This window comes from Strigops habroptila, chromosome 7 (assembly GCF_004027225.2).
Source record: "Strigops habroptila isolate Jane chromosome 7, bStrHab1.2.pri, whole genome shotgun sequence".
Taxonomy (NCBI): Eukaryota; Metazoa; Chordata; class Aves; order Psittaciformes; family Psittacidae; genus Strigops; species Strigops habroptila.
In genome coordinates, this window is record NC_044283.2 from 35,194,499 (window position 1) to 35,214,922 (window position 20,424).

At 35.6% G+C, this 20,424-nt stretch overlaps 1 protein-coding gene across 10 annotated transcripts in view; it reads right to left on the minus strand.

Moving 5' to 3' along the window:
- The window catches only part of TENM3 (teneurin transmembrane protein 3), an 817,612-nt gene that overhangs the window by 486,307 nt on the left and 310,881 nt on the right, over nt 1-20,424 (minus strand). The gene's annotated exons all lie outside the window — the stretch shown is intronic.

A 20,424-nucleotide genomic window follows, 5' to 3' on the forward strand; every position in this document is an offset into this window, starting at 1 on the left:
ATGGAAATGCTTAAGAACAAGAAACGAGTTCCGGTTTTTTAATGGTGTCCAAAATTAAGTTGAAGTTTCTTATTCTTAAATGACACAGCTGAATCTGGGACTGATTCTGCAGTGTTTAATATTTATTCATCATTGAATTCTTTGCTTTTCTGAGGGATCTTATCAAAACAGACATTTTCATTTCTAAATAATCCTGAACACTTTTAAAACTCTGTATTTGTACAACTTTAAAATACACATAAGGCTATTACTGAGTTTTGAAACAGTATTCACTCTCATAAATCTGTATATAATCATATTCTGAGCATTCTGCATCTTTATGGGTTATTGATTTCTAGACTGTGAGGCAATGCTGGTTTAAAATTGAACTACCCATCCACTTACATAAATTAGATATCAATTTGTCTTTTGTATGTTGCAACACATTCATACTGAACCTCAAATGTATTTGGAAAGGTAAGGAGCAAATCATAGTCTAATCTGATAAAACCACGCTAACGGTTTGGCATATCCCATTTTCTATAAGAAAAATTTACAGATTGAAAACATTAAAACAATTTAAAAACAGACCTGTAGAAAGGCTATCAAAGCACCGGACACAACTTCACACACTTCATTCAATCAAGAGAGGATATTTCAGAAGACAATATAGAGAGGAAGATCTTCTATTAAATTTCACACATACAGACTTCAGGTAGCTCAGTGATGAAAGACCAGAAACTCTATTACATAGCCAATAGAGCGATTTATATGCCTCCGAAGACAAATCCAAAGACCTAGATTAGGAGCTTACCTCTTGCTATCAATTACACAGGGCTCCCAATTACACAGGGAGGTGTAAGCACTTAACTTTAGGTATTTAACTTAGAAGGCTGACCCTAGATCTTAAAGTCAGACACCAACCTGTTAATTACATCCTTACATTTTGTTCTTAATATCACTTGAAAAGTCTGGTAGTTTTTCATGGATATTCTATTTGATGGATGTTAGAGACATAAATTACTGTTCTAGAAATTAATTAATTGATTATGTCAAGGGCAAACTTAATTTTCACAACACAACCAAAACTGTTGTTCTTATTTAATTACCAATTAATTACCCAAAGCACAGATGCTTTATATTTCAAAAAAATACTGAAGATCAGTGAGTTCCTAACTGACAACTGGATAGAAGAGAGAGAATATGAACAGGGAAAATCTAACTGTGGTATTCCAGGCAGTGGTCTCTTAAAAGATATTTAATGAGTAAAGTTTAACATCTGTAGTCAGGAAAAGAAAAAAACCCCAAGCAATATCCCCCCTCCCCCCTCCCCAGTAAAACCTTATCAACATGCCTATTAAGACAATGAGGAAAAAACTAATTAAAGTAAATTAGCTTAATGTGCACAGGCTGGATAAAGACAGATTGCTTTTAAAAATCCAAGAAGATAATGGTACCCATTTGGGATATGGTTTTGGTATTTTTCATATAAATTGGACAGTTTTAGAGGATAAATATGGTAGAGAAGTCCTTATAGGCAATTATGTCTTTACAGTGCTGGTGGCTGACATCATAAAAGTATAATTTTAATTGCTATTAATTCTGTTAAGTCTACTTTTATTGAATACTTAATGCCATCTCTGACAGCTGTAGTAATTTATGTACTTTAATGAAGCTTCTTGGTAGAAGTTTGGACTTACAGGGTCATTTACACTATGTTCAAAATAAGGCATTTTATCAGCTAGCAAGTACAGGTTATAGAGACACTGATTTTTGCCTTCTCAAAACTTGTTAAGTTTCATTAGCCTTATATGGATGACTATGAAACCAATTTCTGTCTCATCTTTTAAATGTATCAGACTTTACTAAATATTAAAAAAACAACCCAGTTACTGTACAATTTTCAATATGAAGCAACTTCTCTGTTTAATAAGAAAACTGAACTTAGCTTATGAATGACTAAATGACACCAATTCACATCAATGTTATGCCATTTGGGAATACAGAATGGGTAAAATAAAATCCTGAAATTGCTTTGGCATTGAACTACAAAACCACTCCATAGTATTTAACAATACAATTTTATGTAATGCAGAGAAAAATGTTATCGACTTTACATTTCTGCACTAAAATTCACATTGCTCTATTGCCAATAGTTGTAGGTCTTCGCTGCTAGTGTGATTTGCATTATTAAATTATGAGAAATTCATTTATCTCAATCAGTGCTAGTTTCAATATTTGTGAATTAGTAATTGCCTCAGTCACACTAATGGGACAACACATCTATTCTTGCTTTTCTGTCTGTTTTCCTGCCTATTTAAATTATAGGAGCATTAGATAAGAAATGAATTATTGAATGGGGAAGGAACGTGCCTCAAGGAACTCCCAGACACTTAGGAAATCCCAGCCTGTAGTCACAACTACTGTTCTAGGCTAAAAAAAAAAAAAAAAAAAAAAAAAAAGGAAAATTTAGGCAAAATATAGCACTTTTTTTTTGGCTCAGGTATCAGAGGAAATTACAATGAAGGTGATCCCCCCCTAATAGATCTTGTAGCAGAGGGTTTTAAGTAACTGTGGGCTAAGATTTCTGTGCATTAGTTCCAAAGAGATAGTGGAGTCAAATACAGCTGCTGGCTATCCATCATCACTTTCACTTTGCTATCTCTGAATCATGTAAATCAAGTTAGAAGTCTTAAAAGTAGGATTTTGCAGTCCTGAAGGCGAAGTTATTGTCTTTGTAATTTGGTCCTTGTTGCAAATTAGGTGGAATTCTCACATTTAATTTTTAGACAACTAAGGAAGGGCCATCTGTTGCTTTTGTTACAAAATAGCCACTGAAAAACAATAAAACAGAAAACTTTAAAACATTTGAAAGCCAAAAATATCTAAAGGGTGTGATGTTTCAATGTGAAAACCAGATGAAATTTAAATTGTTTTAAAAAGAAAAAATATTCTAAAGCTTATTACAATATTAGTAACAGATAACTTCAAAAAAATACTTTGTAGACATGTCAAATATTGTACAATTTTCCTGACCTACAGTTGATTGCTTTACAGATATATCTCAATATATAATATGCGCACCTGATAGCTTGTAGAGCAGAGTGGTCTCTAAGGTTTGCAAGAAACCAGAAGGCTTGATACTGTAAAAAAACCCTAGTTATATGAATACTCCATTTTAAGGTGATTCTAAAAGAAAAGGGATATTTTTGCTTTTCAGTACAAATTTTTATTTCTTTATTTATGAGTTACTTAATTATTCAATAGTTCTATTTGCATTTAAAGTGTTTCATTCCCAATTTATCCAGGACAGCAGTTAGTTTTGCCTTTTTGTCCATATCGAAACATTTTTTTACCTGAAGACATCTGATAAGAAGATGCCCACAGGTCACTATAGAATTCCTATTCCTAAACTGCTTTATTAGTATTAGTTATGGTGGTTGCCTACATGAAAGTAGGATAAGACTGTGTTTCTGCAACACTTAAAGAACACGCATTTAATCACAGCTTTCAATTTGCTTTAAGTGATTTTACATTATTTGAGCAGAAGTTTTATTTGAGCAAAGCCTGACTTTTCAAAACAACATTGATCAAATTTGCCAGAACTGGAGCAGGCTGCCTTTTATTAAGCTTCTCCTCTTTTCCTTGCTACTGTATCTTTCCTTTTTATAATAGTCAGGGAAAATAAGCTTTTTTTCAAGAGAGCATAATTTTGAGCCAGACAAGGAGTAACACAACATGACAATGAGTGAAATGACATAATGAGGAACAAATATGAAGGATTGCTGTTGAATTGAACACCCACCTTCCACTATAGCAAAACCGAAATTCCTCTGAAAGGCCAAAGAATAATTGAAGTGCATAAGAAAAGACTCTTGGTTTTCCTGTTTTTTCAAACAGTTTATGATTAAATCTCAAGCACATGAGGTAGCATATATACACTTTGCTTTACATCTCCCATTTTGCAACACACAGGGAAAACAGTGAAAAACCTGATATATATACCTAATAAATACCTTTAAATCTGTAATTTTTTAAGTATTCTGAATGCTTTTTCTCAGTACACGCAGAGTCACCTGTACATAATTCGAAGAGGTCAGAAAAAAACATTTCATAGTTTTTTAAAGGTGACTTGAATTCAAGGTCTTTAGAAAATGAGAAAGCATACACTAAAATTAAAGGGCAATAGTATCATCAGAGTGGTCTTTATTTGAAGTGTTTGGTCTCACAGTTGTTTTTAGCATTAGAAAAAACACTTAACTGCATGTCAGATTTTCCTTAAAACATAGATTTGCAAAATACAGAGATAATATGCAGTATAGATGGAGCATGTGATTGTAACACGTGCATTGATCTTTTTTCCAAACTGCATCTCAAGGATGATGAACTTTTCTAGATTTGCGGTGTCGCTGTAGAACATGGTAAAGCCAAACAAGAGATAACATACTACTGGACAAGACTAGGAATGAGACAAAAACTGGAAAAATATTGTGTTGTTCAAATGTGTATAAAATTAGATAATGGGAAAGTTAGACTAAAAGTACTGGAACAGGGCACTTACAACAAATGCATTTTCAGCCATTTTTATGAGCTAACCCCACCTCCAACACTACAAGGTACTGCAAAGAAGTAGAAGAGTGACAAGAATCAAAATGGAAAGATTCAAATCCTGGATTTTATTTAGTTACTACTTATGTTTATTATGAAGATCTAGTGATAGCTTTTCACAGTCTTGCACATGGCAATGTATTCATAAGGAGTCTTACTTTATCTTCTTCCCTATCTCCAAGAACATTCCCCTTGCTTTGTCTCTTTTCTATTCCATTTTCAGCCTCTACTACTTTTTCCTTTTATTTCTCAAACTCCTTCTGCTTGCATTTCAGTAGCATATCTACTAATACATTTCTCATTTAATACCTGTACATGTATTTACTATTTATCAAGTATTTTTATGACCCATCAATTTTTCTATCAAGAAGCCATTCAGATAAGAGCCTACTAGGTCTATTAGGTAATTCTGAAGTAAACGTTTATCTGAAGAAATGGTTTTATATTATAAATTTCAGAAACTACAGTGTTTTCCTGTAAATTACCAAAGCTGAAGTCTCCATTTATTCTAGCAAGCTATACAGATTTTGTGGTCTGCACTTATGTCATGACTGGACTGATGGCAGAATTTAAAAATTAGTACATTTCTAAAAAAAAATCGATTTAATGACTTATTATAAACAGAAAATGAAATGTGAAATAAAATCTGTGTTAATCAACATTCAGGTTTTGTCTTGGAAAATGTAAATCCAAACACCTACAGTACAAAGTTGGTTGCTCCCATCGCACATGTTCTGGAAACCTCTTTTGCATTTTAAGCTATTTGAGATTATTTTTTACTTTCAGTTTATATGTAGAACTAACATGGTCAGATACTATGTAGAACTAACATGGTCAGATATATCAGAAGGAAACCAGATGCATGTGAAGATGACAGATGAATTTCCTTTTGCAGTCTAAATAAATTAATTAGGTTTTGATCAAATACATGGCCCACAGTTCACCTTCTCCTTTCATATCTACCTACAGAAAATTTTCTCAACAAAATGAATATACGCTATCCTCAGCATTCAGAAATACTCATAATATATCCAGGATTTCTGTTAACAGAAAGGACAAAACTAATAAGTGAAAGAAATGCATACACAGCCATCAGCCTTGCAGATAACTTTAAGATATTTAGAAAAAAGCTATTCCCAAGCTGTAATGTTTCTTCTATTTAACTTCTCACTGGGAATATGCCCTCTTTTATTACAAAGGATTGGAAGGAGATACATCCAAATTTTTGACCTTCTAGTTCAATTAACCTCTCAATTATATTGCTGTAATTAAGAATATCTTCACTGAATCAAATGGAGTTATGTTAAAATAGGTGTAAGTAAAAGGAGAATCAAATCCTGTATTTGTAACTTCCACAGTAAAAACCAATAAATTCATGTCAAGGCTGCAAATATTGCTGCTGGAAATCTTAAAAGCTCAACAAACTTCCTCAGTTATGGGCTTTTGTGTATTTGATGGTGTTTATTGGAATCAGGTGTGCTTTACATGCAAGAAGAGGGCAAGGAGGAGGGAGAGCATGAGAACCAGAGGAAGAAAGTGTTCTCTAGGGGAGCTAAGAGAATGGGAATGGCACAAGTGAACTGGTAGAAGACCAAAACAGAGTTCAGAAAATTGAGAAAGGATTAAAGGGAGCCCAAGACACTTCGTGAGGATCACGGAAACATGATGGGGGTGAGAGTGAGGAGGTGTAGAGTGGCCACAAGGAGTATTTTACTGGCAGTCAAAATGTCCCAGTGATAAAACCATAAGACATGACAGAAAAGGAACTAATACAAAAATGCGGGTCAGTTGACCTTAAAGGTCTGTTTGAAACACTTTAACAGAGATGAAAGATGAGGTCAGGAATGACTAAATCTACATCTGAGGTGCCTTAAAGCAGTGGGGGACTATTCCATTCTTAAGACACTTCACTGAGGTTTTGATTTTCCAGGGTGAGACAGTGGAATGCAGAGAAATGTTCTTTATATAGAGATATTCACTGCAATACAGCTATGTATTTTTTTAGCTAGAGGAGAAACTAGAGCAGTTTTTCAAGACAGTATCTTGGTCTCAGTGGATGTTGATCAACAGACAAAGAGGTACGTTTATACCAAACCACCTAAATCCACCCACAAGTGGATTAACCTAAAGTATAGATGCTGCTTTTATACCCTTCTCTCCCCCCCTTTTTTTTATTTAATCAATCAGCAAGAAAGGTTTGACTTTTTATTTGCACTAGAGATCACTACATTAAAGAAGTACTTGTGCTATATTGCTAACAGACTAGTTACAACTGCATGGTGCAAAATTTGGCAACACTTTCTTCCCCGTGCTCTCAAGTTGCCTACTTCAGACCTCACAGGTCCCAGACGTGTGGGGGCCTCCCTAATTTACCTGCATTTGTAGACAAGATGTAGACAACAGCATGTAGGAGATGCTGCAGCTTCTCCTTTTGTGCAGTGAGAGAGAGACTGACATGGAGCAGGGTCACTGCCCTGCCCTTCTTGACAGCTCTGGGGTAGTGTTAGATTATATTGCCAGTGTGGAGGGGATATAAATCACTGAGAAAAATCCTGAAGGTGTAACCATCAGTACTTTCAGTAAGTAAGCCCAAATCTTGACAACTCTCTTTTGAGAGCCGATTTACTTTACTGTGCCTATTCTTAGCTGAATCATAGAATCACCGGGTCAATCAGTCTCCACATGATAAAATAGCCAAAGAAAACATTATTCAATATTAGGCAATAAAAATAAAATTATAAGAAATATTCAAACCCATTATGTTTCCTTTTTTTTGTTTTTAAACTCTCTAGGAAGCAGAAATAAATTCTCAGCTTTGCTCATTGCCCATTCTTGATCAGCCTGAGAAATAGTAGAGCTGAATCTTAAAAAATATTAAAATCAATGTCCATAATAATAGTATTAAAGAAGATGTCATGTATCTTCTGTGAAGCAAAAAACTTTAGTTCATGATTTAAATGCTTGATTATTGATCTACAGCTGCCATTTCTTGATTGTGCAATATTCAAAGCATTCCAATTTTTATTTGTGACGTTTTTCTCCCACAATATTTTACTTTCAAAACTCCCCAGCGTAACCACTAGTTGCCACATTTACATGGCAAATTGCAGCTAACATTAATTACTAAGGCAAGAAAAAGAAGCAGTGTTTGTGCTTCTAGGGCTGACACCTGTAACAGAGCTGGTCCACATGATAGTAATGTGCCATTCCCCCTCGTCCTGTCACTATGTGCCCTTGCAAAAAGTCCCTCTCCAGTTTTCTTGTAGGCCCCTTTAGGTAGAGGAAGGCTGCTCTAAAGTATGCCCTGAGCCTTCTCTTCTCCAGGCTGAACAACCCCAATTCTCTCAGCCTGTCTCCATAGGAGAGGTGCTCTAGCCCTCTGAGCACCTTCGTGGCTCTCCTCTGGACTTGTTCGAGCAGGTCCACATCCCTCTTGTTCTGGGGGACCCAGAGCTGAATGCAGTCAAAGGACAAAAATCCCAGCTGGTGCCTGTTACTTGGTAGCCCTGATCCCAGTGCAGCAGTTCTGTTTCCCTGTTTCTGGCAGCTCCTGGGGACTGCAGCACCCTGCTCTGCCTACCTCACACATCAGAAACCTGATAGATACACAGCTGTTGCCATCAAAACTGAAATTTATCCTGGGCTGTTTGCCAGCATAAGGACTATGGTATTACTTAAGACCCACTAAAACCTTCAAAGGCTTAAGCAGCACTTAAAACCTTGTGGTATTTGGCAGAGACTTGCTCCAATGTCAGGGAAGGATCACTAGGCTAAAAGCACAGCACTGGAACCAAATTATTTCTTCTAAAACTAGTGAATGTCACCAGTGAAGAATTTTCCAAAGTACTTTTTCTTTCTTTTTTTTTTTTTTTTAATTATTCCCCTAAAATCTGAAGAACTTGAAGAACTCAGATTTGTGTTCTCACAACATTAGAAGCATGGCTTGGACTGTCATTTTCTTTCAAACCATCTTTAACATTTATGTTTAAATGAGAATATTTTAAAATGGTTTTATTTAATCAAAATTACATGTTTCAGGATGCCTAAAAAACTTGTTTTCATTTTTTGATAATATAAGTCTTCTCAATCTTTTTATTTTGGTTTCACGAATACACAATACAATGTCGGTGTACTTGTTTTATTTCTGAATTGTTAACAGACAATGAAAGAGTATTTGGAAGTTCACCTATTTTCCATCCAAAAATGGAACAATCCACAAGTAAGACTTGTAAGTTGTGTGTGTATGAAAGTTAGAACAGTTGGAAGACAATGGGATAGAAAAATCTGTATTTCCACCTTGAAGTGATAAATTATCTATTGTATGTGCTAGGTCAGCCTTTTATACTATAATTATCACCAGAAAATCTGGTGGAAGTCAAGTAGCATGCTCTACTAACAAGTAACCATACAGAACAGCTGTGTCCTGCCAGCAAATCTGTTAATAACTTACATGCTCCATGTTTCAGTTTTCTCATTTGTAAAATGGGAGCAGCAGTGCCAATGCATCTTTAATACAGGGTTTGCTACATACAGATAAAAAAACAATGTGCATGCTGAGTACTTGTTGGCATCTGGTCAGTAACTATTAGTTATTGGTCTTCATAACTTTCATGGTCCACAAAATCAAAAACCCATTCAAAATTCTGTTACAAGAATAGCGTAAATACTGATAAATGCCAATCAGGAGGCAACCTACTGCGTGGTTCAGACAAAATTCTGTGTTAACAATGCACACAAGGTGTAAGAGTGGAACTCTGATGGAACTGTTCACGCAATTCCTCTGAAACTGTGTGAGCGACAAAGGATATTTGGCCTGTTTTTAAATGTGATCTGACAGTTAAAAACTTTAATCCTGTTGTTTTCCAGGAGTTTTTATATGATGCTACTGTCTTGCTGCTTGTTACTATACCTATCATTTCACTTTTATGATATATATTTTCTTTTATTCATGAAAATCATTGCCTATTCTAAAGAACACAATGTGAAGGAATTCATATTTCTCTTTTTCCTCATACTTCTTTCTTCCATGTCATAATGTGCCTATTCTTTGGATTTATTGTGTGCCCAATAAATCAATACTTTCATGAAGTAATAAAAATAACTTATTGTTATGGTAACAGCTCCAATGGACTTCTGACTATGAGTGGCATTTTATATAATTCAGATCTATGTTCCATTCCCAAACTAATGGCACACTGTGGGTTATGAAGTGATTAAAATTGTTGTCAAACTGGCCTCCTGGAAAGAGGGAGCCAAACTTCTTTTCCTGCAGCTGGTAGATCTGCAGGAGCTATATTTGACTTGTACAGTTGGAAAGCAAAGAAAAGCTAGTGTGGGAATAATAAGCCAGGAAATTATGGAAAAATGGCAATTTTTTCTCCAGCGCCTCTAGTAAGCATGTTTAGGTAAACAACAAAAACAAAGCAGTAATCAGTATTTTTTGAAGGTTTATGGAAATACAGACAAAGAGATTTGCCTGCAAGTACATAGAAAACATTAGAAGAGGTAGGAGTATAACAGATCTTTTGAGTCAAGTCTCTAGTGTCTTTATTACTGTATTTCTATCTTTAGTTCTTTAAGGGTCACTGGATTTCTTGCTTATTTTTTAAAATTTATGTTTACTCTTTTCAATATTGCTGAAACTTCTCTTTATAATATTCCTGAGAGATATGCAGACAATATATAGAACTGCTATTTTTCTGAACTTCAGCACTTGCTCTCCACTTCACAAACATGATACTTCCCCCCCCCCAAAAAGAGGGGAAATGATTAGGAACACTGCAATTAATTTATTAATTGAAGATTCCCAAAAAGAAATTGTTGTTGATTATTCTGTGTCTCAGCTTTTGTTAAGGCTAAAAACAGCCTCAATAAAAGACAGCTTGGAATCACCTTTGCAGCTGATTTTCTATTAGCTAGCTAGGTATATAAAAGAGCTGCCACACAGAAATGCTTGTTAATTCTAGATAGTACTACTGTATATCAGAAATTTCTAAAACTCCAGAGAACCGGTAATCTATGCAAGCTGTTGTAAAAGGGAAATGTAATCAGCCTGCTGTCAGTTGTGGCTTTCTGGCTTTTACTGTTCTGAAAGAAAGAGATCTACTATCTGTGGTCAATTAGAAGAAAAAACTGCTTAAAAGAGAAGCAATACAAATGGGTCCCTACAATCCACCCAACTGTACATCCTTCTGTATTTCTATCTGTTGAAGTATCAATATATACTGAGTGTAATAAATAATATACTAATTAGAGCTGCTGTGACATAGTGTATATTTGTGCTTCAGCACTACAATTCCTCTCTTCCTAAGAGGCTGGATCAAGGCACAACTTTAACCTTCAACTCATCATATTTAATTTTACCCACCTGTAACCCTAGCTTTCTCTCTGCAGAAAAAAGCTATATGCACACTCAACAATTATGATAAAAGGAAAACAAAACTTCTGGATACTGACTTAAAATCTAAGTTCCCTAAGGCTTAACCTAAAATACGATACGTTTGTTTAACATCAAGCAGTTTTTAAAACTCTCCTTGAGATTCTCCCCCTTCCCCTTACAGCTTTCTCTATGATTCATGATATACCCTCTATCTACTGACGCTATAAGTATCTTGAAGTTCAGATTTTTAAGTCACTTTTCTAATAGACCAAAACCCATGCTACTAACTGAAATGAAAATAAATCTGTAAAAAGAACAGGTATCTGCTTAATGACTGTACATTTATATCCATGTTTTTTATGAACCATGAGCAAAACAAATTCTGCAAAAAGAACTTTTTAGCTCACCTTCTAATGAGGAATAACCATGCATATTCTTAGAGAAATGGTGAACATTTTAAAAGCAAAAGAAGAATTCAGGTTTTGCAACAGTTCTTTTAAATACCACAGAACTTAACACTGGGGTTTTGTACTTAATAGATCTCTTCTCTGCTGCTTCCTTGCTTGAGTGATGCTTCCAGAAAATCTGCAATTTGGATGAAACTAGATTTCTTTCCTAGCTACCTAACCTTCTGTTTGCCACATTCAGACCATAAGCCCAGTAATAAGTACTGAGGGAAGAAAGCACCCAGGAATCTAACTTAGGCACAGGATGGTCTGGATTCAGTTTCAGCTTTTGATACAGGTTTCCTTGTGACCACTGGTAAATCTCACCACCTCTGCATCTCATGCACATGACACATAAGCAGGTCTGTGGAATATAATCATTTTTACAGCCTTGTTAGCTTAACATTCTTCCCAGGGCAGCATATGCAGAAGAGATATACTCTGCATATGTATTTTGTAAGGGTTAATGACTTTCATTAGTGCTTCATATTCCCTTTTCTTGTTGGTACTTTCCTATATCCAAAACCAGACTTAGAACAAGGCCCATCACTGCTGAACCCTAACATACTGTTGTGTAGAAGTTATATTGTAAGATCACTTAGGACTTAAAATTGCCCCAGGCCCTTGTGTCACTCATGAGCATATAATATACGATGGCACTGAGTTAATGCGTACTTTATATATAAAAAGGTGTTGTGCTTGTATATGTTAATTGTCATGTTTTCCTTCTAAATGTTTTTCTAGATCTATGTTTATTCTGTGACCTGTTGCTAAGGCATGTTTTCGAGCTGAAAGCCAGCTAAGCCTCTGCTGGTACTTGTCATATGTTGACAATATTCAACAGTGCATACAGTATTCTAACAACTTCATACAGTTAAGGGTGAGGGAGCGGGGGGGGAATGCATTAGCATTCATGGTTTTATCTCAGTTTCTTTGCCCAGATTTCAGTGGTAAATAAAAAACTTGGAAAAAAGAGAAGGAATGAAATTGTGCTTCATGGATACATTATTGACAAAAGAGAAAGCACCAACGAGCAATTTCCTCAGACTGAATAGGCATCAAACAATTTTAGACAGAGCCATTGGGTCCAAAACCAGCAAATGAAGGGATGAGGCTCAAGACTAAGTGTAAGTCCCGGCTGACAAGCTGATGAAATAGAGATACCAAAATCAGCCTTCAACCTTCAATCGACCTTCTCAGAGTTTCTGACATGGCTACCTAAAATAGAAGCTTGTAATTTGAAATCTTAGTGCCCTGCTTGGTGCAAGCCTTACTACTCTGAAATTTTGTTATTGTGTACATGATGACAGATACAGCTTCTTTATATTTTCCTTAAGAATGCTGTAGTTATGTTCTTTTAAGACCTTTGCTTCCTAACAGCATGATTTATCAAATCTAAGTTCCATTAACTTTAAATTATTTTTTTTTTTTTGTGTTGAATCCTTTACATTTAGAACAATTTGCTAAAGACTACTCAAGGCAAATGAGAACTTTGCTTCCTCATATCTCCTCGTGTACTGTCCACTGTTCTTGCCTTACTTAAAAATAGTTACTGCAGCACAAACTAATTTCGCTGCTAAGGTTACTGGACTTAATTACATCTGTGTAAACAAATACAAAAGCCTAGCAACTCTAATAGTCCCTTGTACTCTTATGACCATTTTATTCATACTCTACTCTGATTCAAATGGCAGCATGTGAGACAGCTAGGAATCACTTCTGTCTACTCCACTCCTCGGAAAAGGATTTATACTGAAATCTTGGTGCAGTGCTTTGTTTATTCACCTTCACTTCCACTGAGTTCACAAATGAACAAAACCACAAACAAGCTATTCTCTAATAATAAAAAAATATTGAACCTGCCACTGAGCAAAAGCTAAACATTTACTCTTATTGATACTGAAGAGATGGATATTTTTAAAAGTAACGTACACATATTATGGATAAATATTAGTGGGTTTGGTTTTATTTTTTAAGCTCTAATAAGAGCCATCATTCATATGCAATTCTTAAAATAGTATAGAAAAGAAAAATGAATCATTTTAGCCACAGAATGAGACTCTCTGAGCCAAAAATTTGGAGATCCTCTGTTTTATTTTTACCTTCTTATGGCAATACCATACTGTAAAGAGGAAAATTAATTTTCAAAAAGTACTGGATGAAGAAAACTGAATACTTCATAAGCATCCTACATATAGACAGATTCTGTTGTCTGCAGAGTTCACCAGAAAGAGATTTGGGAAAATAAGCAGAAAGTTGGCTGATTAAAACAGCTCTTCAGCAAATCCAATGATCACAAAACCACAAAAAGAATATTCAGATTATTTCATACAGGTCACACCTGAAGTATTTGGATTCTCAGTGTGTTGCTTCACACACTGTGTTTTCCTCTGGTCTGTGCAACAGGAAGGTGCCTGGAATTAGAGGACTGACATTTGAATGAGAGATGAGACATGCTTGGCAAAAAGTCAGCACTGCACAGTTCAACATCAGCAGTGTTATTTTGTGTGGGCTCAGCTCTGTGTTTTGAATTTATTTTGGAACAGATAATTCTTCCTTTCAGATAAAAGAAGGTGATATGAAGTAATGTACACTCAAACATTACATCGAGACTCACTTTGGCATGAAATTTATGGCTGTGTTGCAAAAAAAAGTTCTTACTCTTAATCCCCCTGAAGCTTGGAGTCAAAATCTTTAGGATAATGCCAGCTCCTGGCAAAATACCACTGAAACCAACCAGTAATAACACTACTTCCAGTTACCAAAACGGGTAATGTAAATTGCAGGAATCAAACCATGTATTGAAATGATGATCAAAAGCATTAGCTTTGATTCTTACTGCTGTTGATTTTAGAAAACAGGGAGAGAAATACAAATTTTATGATTTCAAATAATGCTAAAAATGCATTATTCTAACACATCACTAGATAGAGTTGGAAAGTGACTCCAAGAAACGTGGAAACGTGGAAGAAAAAATTTTTTTTTAAACATGTAATCTCTGTAATGCTCACGGTATATAGGTGGAAAAAGTGGAATTATTTCCTGCTATAGTAATATGAAAGCAACAGAAAAAGGGAATCAAATAAATATTTCTAAAATGAATAGTATTATATGAACACAAAGAAAAAAAAAAATAAAATTCAGTGGTTTGAGATCCAAGATCCTCTCTAAGTTTCTCCTGATGATAAAATAAGGCAGTAGCCAAGGGAACAGTATAGCATATAGTTGTTATATACTGGCTTGCAAACTCTTCTCTAAACCTTTGAATATTTACTATTTTTAATGCTTATTAATGATGTCCTAAAAACAGCTGTCAATAACCCTAATAAACATATATTTAGAGCTTCTTATCCGAAGAGAGTAAACTATTCTTTCTCTAAACATATACATAGTCTCTAAAGCACTTATGATATGCTGTCTAATCCATATGTTTAAAAAAACACTTTTAAATATAATTCAGCGTTCTTCCTACCTCAGTTAATTGAAATCATTCAGCACATAATCAGAACTTTCTTGAAGCTATTAAATGTTTTAAGTAACTCTATTTGGAAGTCAGCTTTAAACTTGGAGGGAGAGTTCAGAACCTTTATAAATTAAAATAGAAGCACATAGGTTTTTGCCCAAAAACCAGTTTCTTCAGAAATATAGTCCTATTTCATTTCCGAAGAAGAAATTTCATGTTCGGTTGTATTTCCTAATATCTACTATACAAAAAAAAAAAAAAAAAAAAAAGGATAGAGTAAAAGCATACATTTGCAGTAAGCTATAATAAGAAAAGATATCATACTAGACAAACAAATACCTCTCATTCTAGCTTGCTCTGAACTTCCATTACATACAAGACTTGTGCCAACAGGTACCAATGTATAGCCAAAAACTCACAGTAAGAGTTATTCCATTCTCAAAGCAAAAAATATTGTTGATCCAATTATTTTGAAATAGAGAGTACCTACGGATAATTGCTTTTATATATATGGCTAGAACTTGGTGCTCTGTCATGTCTTCCTCCTGGTGAGACCTTTGTATCCCTTTGGCTAGATTACTCTGCTGGAATGATATTCACAGAAAAAGTATTATGACTAACAAGAAGCTTGAAAACCTTTCAGAGAACTGGGAACAACAGGTGGTATTCTGCACAACCACCCTCACTAGGAAAAGAAATTGGAGTATAACACACTAGTGGGGAAAAAAAAAAGTCTAATAAACGAACATATTTTTAAGAAGTTATCAACAGATGTTCACAGGTTCTCACACAAGCTATGTCTGAACAGTAATCACATAGAGGAATCCTGGTAGCTTGGAACCTGGTATCTTCCGTTAAAGTAAAAAATTATAGACATTGGGAAACTTCCTCACTGCTTGAGCAAACATCAGCCTTCTTCACTTCGACATAACTATTTCCCATAACTGTGCCAAAATATGCAGTAATTCTGCAACATACGTACTGTTTTATAACACTAAGTTGAGATCACCAGAATCAATTCATTTGCAACTTGACTTGGATTTAAAGTGCATACACAGAAAACAGTTGGCAGTCATAAAATGTACTAAATCTGCTCTGCTCTCTCTTACTCTTGACCTTCTGATCATACATTGTTAAAATCTTCTGATTATGAAAATGCGTTGTTAGACGATTAAGTTAGTATAAAAGCATAAAAGACTGCTCAGATGTGGCAGTGTCATTTTAAGCAATTTGTTCTACTTGTAAAACCTTCTCCCACAATGTTAATATTAAATACACAAAAAAGCAGGAATGAAAAGTGTTTATCTTTCCATTCCTAAGGTGCTATCAAGCATACATCAAACTACAGCTATTCGCTTTTCTGCACATACTTAGAAATGTGATATTTCCACAATAATAGAGCAAAGAATCAACCTTTAGCATAAATGCTAACTGATAACTAAACTACTAACTGATGTTCTTCTGAGGACCCAAACATGTAGACACTGAAAATACATCACACAGATTTATACAATTTTTGGCGTCAGAAGAATCACAGCAAAGAAATAGTCTAAAACTGCTAAAACTGACTGACAGAGGAAACAGCTGTGATGTTTCCCACATCTTTCTTCAGTTTGTCTAAAGCTATCAGATTAAAAATATTTTGTTTTTCCAAACCAAAAATATAGTTTAATCAATAGAAATTCACCAGCCATTGCCACCAAATCAATCCTCTTACTACACAGGTATTGTTCTCACAGCTCTCTGACAGGATCCTCCTCACCTCTGTGAATGAGCCCTTAAAGCGTGAGATGGGCTTGCACTGAAGTTCTTGCTAATCTGAAATTTGCTGATGAGATTTTATTCCTGGAGTTTCTGTGGTGGAAGGAGAGCGCTTGGCTGCCAGACCTCAACCATATTCCTACGGTTGGCATATCAAAGACTACTCTAGGTGGAAATTGATCTGAACTAAATTAACAGATTTTGATTTACGTTGCTCGAATGAGCAGTAGGTTAACCAAGCGTTTCTGGTACTACAGAAAGACAGAGGGGCACAATTTGACATTGGTAAGGAGTGGTATAACCAGGATACTATGCTATATGGATTAAAAGCTGCTCTAAAAAACCTAATGAGGAGATTCTGGAAGCTGAATTTTCAAGAAATCAAAGGCTCAGGATGGGTAGTACATTCCTAATTTGGATTAAATGAGAATCAAAAAACTTTCTCTTATGCATTGTACAAGGTGGTATATTTCTTGTTCTAACTGGATCTCCTCAGATGGTTCTTTGGAAAGGGACAAAATGGGAGTTTAGAAAGAAGTTCAAGTTGCTTCTGGTCTCCAGTGTCCATCCATGACATACTTTCAGCCTAATCATCCTTAAATAAAAGAGCAGTTGCCAGAAAGATGTGAGCAGAACTAAAACACCAGAAGTGTCAAATGATTCACTTACTCTCAATGTTTTCACTAAACCAGTTTCCTCAGAGAGTGATTAACTCCAGTATAGCAGAGGAAGAGACAGTAGTCTATTTTCAGTAGTATTACTCTGCATTCATCAGTGACTCTTAATTCTCCTGGGAGTTCAAGCTGTCAAAAAACTAGTCTCCAAATGACCCTACTAACACAACTACTACTGTAATGAACCCACAGGCTTCCAGGAAGCAAAAAAAATCTTACTACCTTCCCATAATGTGGTGGGATAGGTTCAGAGCAAGTGACGTGTTTGGTTTTCTCCAGCTGGAGTCCCATTCTATGAGCTTGCTGCCTGCTGCCTGTATAACTGACCTGTGGCTTCCTGGGGAATCCCAAACCTGACTGCGGTGCCTGAATATCATCCAACATGCTAGAATTAGTGTCTGCTCCAGAATCAGAGCATAGCCTAAGCAAAGTAGTTGCTCTCTAAAGGAAGTTACAGACAGTACAAGTCAGTCAGAGTCAGCTTTAGAATAATAATATTTATAACAATAATGATGAATAAGCTTCCTTCATTTTCTCACAGCAAGAATTAAGTAGACTTGCCATTCTAAAAACTGTTGCAGAACAGACACATATCAAGAAAACACATTTCTAACTCATGTATCAGGACCTGCCTTCAGTGGTTCAGTTTCTCAGCAAGCTTGGGAGACTGGACAAATAGCTTCTTATGACTTCAAGGTACCTATGCCTTTACAATGTTATCTTTTCTAATCATCACAATAAAGATGGCTGCCCTCAATCTTCCCCGAAAGAAAGGAGTATGGAAAAAACTAATGGCTCCAACTAAGGTGTTTCTTCTTTCTTGTGTTTCAATGGCTCTTGTTTATCCTACCAGTGAAAAGCCTTCCCCCCATATGACTAATAATTGTATACGGTACATCATTCAATAATAAAGTAGATTACCTTGCTCTCCTCTATAGGAAATTTTTTACAGGTTTTTGTTGACCTTAACAATGTAAGTATTGCAAAAACATATGCGATAATTACAAATTTTCTGCTTCTTTTGTATTCCTTTCAGTGGCATAGCTGTTCACTTCCTCATATTCCAAATACTTAGAATTCATCTTTGCAGGCAGCATGAAAGGGTTCACTACCTCATCTGTGGAGGATGGCAGGAAAAGGTTTTCTTTCTTTTCTTTCTTTCTTTAGTGGCTGACATTTTTCCTCATTATTTTCTTTCCGCCTCTCAAGCATTTCTAGGTACACTGACTGCGTTGCCTGGTTTGGTTCCTTTAGTCCTTTAAGCTTCCCACCTTCAAACCCTTCAGGTTTTCTGGAAAAAGGCTGTACACCTCAGGATATCCAGTAGGGCTGGAGAGGACCACGAAAGTACAGCATATATACGAGGGTGTGTTAGAAACATAAGAGACGTAAACCATTCTCATACTCAGAGTGATATAAAAAAGCAAGCCTTTTTGTTTCTTTCTTTCTTATGTATTACATATATTACAAAATGAAAGACATACACATCACTGGGGTCTGACCACAATTAATTCTGCAGTTTTTGATCCCGCATCTTGCTGAAGTAGTTTTATAAAAAAGACTGCATGCTAAGGACAAAAACAACAACAGAGTATTAACTTCGGTGTGATACTGTTTGTAGCCCAGATCATTTGGATTCTAAATCCTTTGTACACAATAATATCCAGATTTTGTGCAATATGGCAAGGAGACAAAAACACAAACAGAAAACTCCTAGAAAGAGCATCACCTTTATGAAGGCTACGGTATAAACATTTTAAAATGTTTATATGGCTAGCGTTTTGCAGACAGCATACACATCAGTGTATGTATCATTCATATAAGATGTATGTGCTGTTACAGTGTAAACAGAGGAAAGAATGAAGATGTACTATGAACCTTATGAGTTAAGGAGTAAATTCTTCAAAAACGTATTTTCTCACGTCTTTAACAAGGCATATCAGCTATATGTTAAAATTACACTAGTATAAATAAGTGCAATGTACTCATTTGCTTTCTACATGATTCTACAATTTGGAGAAGTCTTGGAGAAGTCTTGACTGGCCTTGCAACAGCCTTGTTTATGGGCACAGAGGAAGTGGTAGGCTACACTTGTATATGTTGCCTGTCATATCCACCTCCTTCAGAGAATTAAGGTAACTGCCAGAAGCAGCAGGATACTTACTGTTCTTCCCCTAACAAAATGGATGCTCCTCCACAGCCTCCCTAAGGTTGAAGAATTTATATATAACTCATATTGTTAATCTAAGCAATCACCTAGGCTTTCATGGTGTAATTGGCATTTGCATTGACCATCTAACAGGAAAATGTGGAGTTGCATATTTGAAAACGGATAAAGTCTGCTTCTCCTATGCGTGTCACTGCCCAACCTATGGAGTTATATTGCCCTAGGATACCCTGCAGGTACCAGCAGGAGAATATATTATCCTGAGGATGTATAAATTATAAGAGTTGCAGCTGGCCTGATGGCAACCATAGTTAAAAACATTATATGAACAGCTGCCTCAAAAGGAAATCATCCACATGGGCATGTTTTTTGCAAAAAAAAAAAAAAAAAAAGCATTAAAAAAGACTTTGCTGTTATGTGTCCGTCCCCCCCCCAAACTCCCCAAAACCAGCAGCTGGCTAGAATTTCCACTTTGTCTCATTCATAAAACAAAAGGCTGATAGCATGGGTTCACAGGTAGAGTCTCCGCTTGGGGAAAAGAGTGGCATGTGATATTTAAGCACCAAGTCTATCTCATTCCTTTTAACAATGCATGATGTGGGAAAACATCATTAAGCAGTGACTGTCACAAACTGCTTTCTGCACAGTGCAGTAGTAATAAATACAAGTAGAGAACTTCCCACATTTGTTAACCCACCCAGCAGCAGGAATAAAAAACCTACAACAAATGTTTAATATACTTGGTATGTCATGCTAGTCAATGAGGTGAGGATTAATGAAAACAAGAAGTTGTATTTGTTTATCTTGTGTGAGATAAAGATTTGGATTGGGAAGCAAAGATTATGTAAGTCTTAAAACTGCAGAAGTGCATGAACAAAACCCAGTCTTTCTAAAGATCACATTTCTAATTACTTTCATGCTCCAAGGCTTGTTCTGCTCTTCCAAAA